Here is a 4,456-nt window from a genome sequence, read left to right as displayed (position 1 = left end):
CTATACCCCCGGATCACACACCTCGACGCCCCTCTGATTCTAGCGAGTGATGACGGTTCTCGAAAATCTCACGATCCACCGGATAGAGTCACCATTGCGTCACAAAGAGCCGTTGCCGAAAAGCTGATGGACAGCGATGTTCCCCTCCACAGCCGAGGCACTGTCTTCACGTTCGTAAAAGCAACTCCCTGAACAGGGATGGGAGACGAGACCACGACGAGAAATCAGAGATTGCCGATCTGCTAGACCTCATAGAGTCATGACCGATGTTTACGAGCACTCCCTCAGACTGACGAAGCATTGAACACGAGGAGAACCTAAGCATTTGGACTCTGTTTCGTAATGAGGAAGAGTTCAATCCTCTGACTGCTCGGAGGATAGGGCGCGCTGGCTCGTCGGTGCCTCAGGGCCGACGACAAAGCCAGTCGGCGATTCTTATGAGCATTTCCTCATTGTCAAATATCGAAACCTACATCGATCAGTGCCCTGTGACGGAGGAAGTTGACGTCGAGGTACGGGGGCAGAGAAGCGAAGTGTACATAAACCATATCGATTTGTGGTCGGAATCAGTAAGAATGTTTCCGACCGGGAAATCTGATTGTGCCCAGAAAGATCACTCTGCTTAGGACGGTACGCAACGAATAAGGAGGCTAGAGTACGATGCTGGCCCTCAAGGAAGGGAGTGACAAAAGAGTCTCGACGAGGATGGGATTCGAACCCACGCGGGCAGAGCCCATTGGATTAGCAGTCCAACGCCTTAACCACTCGGCCACCTCGTCCTGTGAGGGACCTGTGCCTCCCTTGCGTGTTATTGCTCCGAATACAAAGCAGCGCCTTTAGCGAATCTTCCCAGGAGAACGAGTTCCGCAGAGTGGCGATTCAATCGTGTTCGCGGCCGGGAGAGAGTCCGTCTTACTATCGAGGAGCGAAGAGCTCCTCGCCGCAAGGGCGACCCAAGAGGGTATGTGGTTCTCTGGGTTGCGCGTCGTCTGCTCATCGCGATAAATATTTACCCGCTCATCAGATGATTGTAAATTTTGAATCGAGGAACTAGAGTTCCGGCCTGTAACTCGAGAACTCCTTGCGTTGCTCACTTCAGAGGCGGCAGCGGCGTACGAATACCCTCCTTTGAAACTATCAGATCGGTGCTCACTGGACCGAAAATTGACGTTAAAACCTATTGACTGAAACTGCAGCAATTAGTAGCCAAGACCCAAGACGGCCACAGACGATATCGGACTTCAGAGCAGGACAGCCGGTGCACCGAATCTTAGGTAGCCGAACGCCTCCAGTACAAATGATCTTCGCCCCTCCCACCATCAGTATGCAGTCGTGGCCGAGCGGTTAAGGCGACAGACTAGAAATCTGTTGGGGTCTCCCCGCACAGGTTCGAATCCTGTCGACTGCGGAAACATTTTGCGTCAAATTTCTCCCGAGGATTGATGGGGATTGCTTTTGCTGCTCGAGCTCCATAGGCGATGACTTGTCATGAGAAGAGAAGTGTGGAGTGCCAGGTCTGTAAGTGACAGCGTAATCCAAACAAGATCGCATCACCCTGCAAAAAGCGGGCTCGTCCGGGATTTGAACCCGGGACCTCTCGCACCCTAAGCGAGAATCATACCCCTAGACCAACGAGCCAATACATGCCGTGGGTCGGACTCTAATAAATGATTGAACGTCGACACGAGCGCTTTCCGATTCCGTTTTTTTCTCTCAGCGAATAGGGGGAGAAGCTCTCGCCTTGTCCGTCTTCCGTTTTTTTCTCTATGCTCACCGGGGGATCAGTCTCGCTGCGAACAGGGCGAGAGAGATATCGAGGGATGACTTGCCACGTCGAGCGACAAAAAAACGCAGGTCTATCTCTCGAGCGCGTTCCGGTAAGCCGATACGAAACGAGTTCCTCACGCATTTTTCCGACCCGCGAAGGGATGAAACACGATCGAAATGAGCCAAAAAGAATCTGCCGTGACCAGGATTCGAACCTGGGTTATTGCGGCCACAACGCAAGGTACTAACCACTATACGATCACGGCTGACTATCAACGAAAGTTGGGAGCAACTCTAACGGTTTGAATGTGAGCGATTGAGCCGAGCCGCAATAATTATTTGACAGACGATGAGAATTGATACCAATGACTGTCCTGCAGTGATGAGGGACCACTTGAGCTACGATTCGTATGATAGGGCGCAGAAAGACAATCTTTCTGATCGTGGTCAGGACAATCTATGGTGAATCACGGAAGAAGGTTTCTGAAACTATGTCTCTGATTATTGGCCGTGCCTTCTTGACACGGGTTCCGGGACCGAGCTTAGAGCTGGCATATCTTCCCGAGGCAGCGCTTTTCGAAACCTTATCTTCTCGGGATGCCGTCTGATCCATTTTCCATCGATAAGTCCACCGTATCCTTTGACCATACCGTCAACAAGGGGTACGAAAACCCGGGATCGGAAGAAATCGAGGACATTCCCGGTAGCAGAAATAAATTCGCTCACCGCCTGGGCCCCCCTCTGCTTGTTGAATTTTCACAGCGACACCAGAGGAGTCCGCAGGCGGACCAGTGAGCCCCTTCCTCGGCGTCAATAATCGGGAGGGATGAAATAACTGTCGAGGTGAAACTTGACGCCATCACCCCTCCAATTATGTATTATACGATGCTCTACTAGAAATCAGATTAAGAGAAGGAAGCCCCTATCGCTTGCCCATTTCGCATGGAGCTGGCAGAACGATTCGAGCCCTTCCACGCCAGAACATGAGATGGATAGAGCACATGTAGAAGACTCTCTCAGTGGGCTCTGAGTTCGTGCCCCGGGCTGAAGATCTCGGCGAGATTTTCAATCGGTCTCGCGATCAACTCTGACGCCAAGCCCCGATCTGCTGATCATGCTTGTTCGAAGAAGGCTCATAGTGAGTCAGTGGCCTATCCTGTGAGATTCGAAAATTCCATGATCAATGTCGAAGATTCCAAGAGGTCGCAGCCAAGGTTCAGAAGAAATAAAATTCTCCCGGCGAACGAGCGTACGTCTGATAACAGCCGAGAAATTCGTCCACGAACCATCGAGCGCTGCCGCACTCCACGAGTGCCACTGGAAAAAAATGGTCGCCCAACGTGGGGCTCGAACCCACGACCCTGAGATTAAGAGTCTCATGCTCTACCGACTGAGCTAGCCGGGCGCTGCGTGCGCCTGCTTTGGCTTGATCTAGTGAAGTTCTGGCACTTCGCACCTCTCAAGATTAGAAAAACACCGCGGAGAACGCTCCCTTTCTGACCGACACGAGAGCAGATCGATCGGCTCTAGGCCGCTGACTCACTTCTCGTGTGAAGCTAGACGACATTGTCGGATTGCAAGAGGACAATCGTTTCCGCTACCGGCCACGTCGGATACGCCGGTTCCCGTCCGATCGCCGAAATTGAGCACCGTTGGATAGGATTGGTACGAGCAAAGGGGGACCGCCTGAGTGTCTGCCGCGGCTTGCTGCAGACGAGAGAGTCTGGATACCTCTGGAATGGTCAGCTCCCCTCTGGAGGCCAGAAAGACTTCTTCTCTTTTAGAATATCTCTCATCGCAAGAGAGCTCTCAGAAAGCGACTGTCGCATGAAATCCATGACATATTTTTCCTCTATTTGTGAAACTCGATCCGGCCCCGCTGTGGCGCCGATCCTCGTCCGATCACCGGAGCTGAAAGCAACATAGGGCGCGGGTACTGCTCGGAACAGGGAAGGGAGACCGCCTGGGACATCGGGTGTTGATGGCTACTTTTTTCACCTTCCGCTCAGTTCACAGTCCGATATTCTTTCCTCCATGGCATTCGGATGATCTCCTCTTCTCGGGATGGGGATACGTTCCTCAATGGATCATGAGTCATAAGTTTCCGATGACCCCATAGCCACTCAGCGATGAATGAATAGAAGCAACCATCCCTTAGCTGTCGCCATCGGCCATACCACGTTGAATACGCCGGTTCTCGTCCGATCACCGAAGCTAAGCAACGTTGGGCCCGGTTAGTACTTGGAAGGGAGACCGCCTGGGAACACCGGGTGTTGATGGCAAACTTTTTATTTTCTCCACCGGATTTTTCCAGTCCAATTTCTTTTCTCTCCATGGCATTCGGATGATCTCCTTTTTTCGGGATGGGGAAACATTCCTCAGTGAATCATAAGTCATTAATTTCCGATGATTCTTAGCTCACAGCGATGAATGAATAGGAGCAACCATCCCATAGCTGACGCCATCGGCCATACCACGTTGAATACGCCGGTTCTCGTCCGATCACCGAAGCTAAGCAACGTTGGGCCCGGTTAGTACTTGGAAGGGAGACCGCCTGGGAACACCGGGTGTTGATGGCAAAGTTTTTATTTCTCCACCGCATTTTTCCAGTCCAATTTCTTTCTCTCCATGGCATTCGGATGATCCCCTTTTTTCGGGATGGGGATACATTTCTCAGTGAATCATGTTC

At 51.9% G+C, this 4,456-nt stretch overlaps 7 non-coding genes across 7 annotated transcripts; 3 read left to right on the top strand and 4 right to left on the bottom strand.

Annotated features, from left to right (window-relative positions):
- Positions 1 to 697: 697 nt before the first annotated feature.
- On the bottom strand, positions 698 to 779 carry TRNAS-GCU (transfer RNA serine (anticodon GCU)). The gene has a single exon. It is a non-coding gene; the product is annotated as a tRNA-Ser (tRNA).
- Positions 780 to 1,326: 547 nt separating this feature from the next.
- On the top strand, positions 1,327 to 1,408 carry TRNAS-AGA (transfer RNA serine (anticodon AGA)). The gene has a single exon. It is a non-coding gene; the product is annotated as a tRNA-Ser (tRNA).
- A 158-nt stretch (positions 1,409 to 1,566) lies between these two features.
- Positions 1,567 to 1,638, bottom strand: TRNAP-AGG (transfer RNA proline (anticodon AGG)). The gene has a single exon. It is a non-coding gene; the product is annotated as a tRNA-Pro (tRNA).
- A 323-nt stretch (positions 1,639 to 1,961) lies between these two features.
- Positions 1,962 to 2,033, bottom strand: TRNAH-GUG (transfer RNA histidin (anticodon GUG)). The gene has a single exon. It is a non-coding gene; the product is annotated as a tRNA-His (tRNA).
- Positions 2,034 to 3,099: 1,066 nt separating this feature from the next.
- On the bottom strand, positions 3,100 to 3,172 carry TRNAK-CUU (transfer RNA lysine (anticodon CUU)). Its single transcript has one exon. It is a non-coding gene; the product is annotated as a tRNA-Lys (tRNA).
- Positions 3,173 to 3,930: 758 nt separating this feature from the next.
- Positions 3,931 to 4,049, top strand: LOC114828216 (5S ribosomal RNA). Its single transcript, XR_003777102.1, has one exon. It is a non-coding gene; the product is annotated as a 5S ribosomal RNA (ribosomal RNA).
- A 178-nt stretch (positions 4,050 to 4,227) lies between these two features.
- LOC114828215 (5S ribosomal RNA) lies at positions 4,228 to 4,346 on the top strand. The gene has a single exon (XR_003777101.1). It is a non-coding gene; the product is annotated as a 5S ribosomal RNA (ribosomal RNA).
- Positions 4,347 to 4,456: the final 110 nt, after the last annotated feature.

The sequence above is a fragment of the Galendromus occidentalis genome, unplaced genomic scaffold, assembly GCF_000255335.2.
Source record: "Galendromus occidentalis unplaced genomic scaffold, Mocc_1.1 scf7180000077438, whole genome shotgun sequence".
NCBI classification, from domain to species: domain Eukaryota; kingdom Metazoa; phylum Arthropoda; class Arachnida; order Mesostigmata; family Phytoseiidae; genus Galendromus; species Galendromus occidentalis.
Note: the sequence above shows the minus strand (reverse complement) of the source record. Positions and strands in the feature narration are given on the sequence as shown.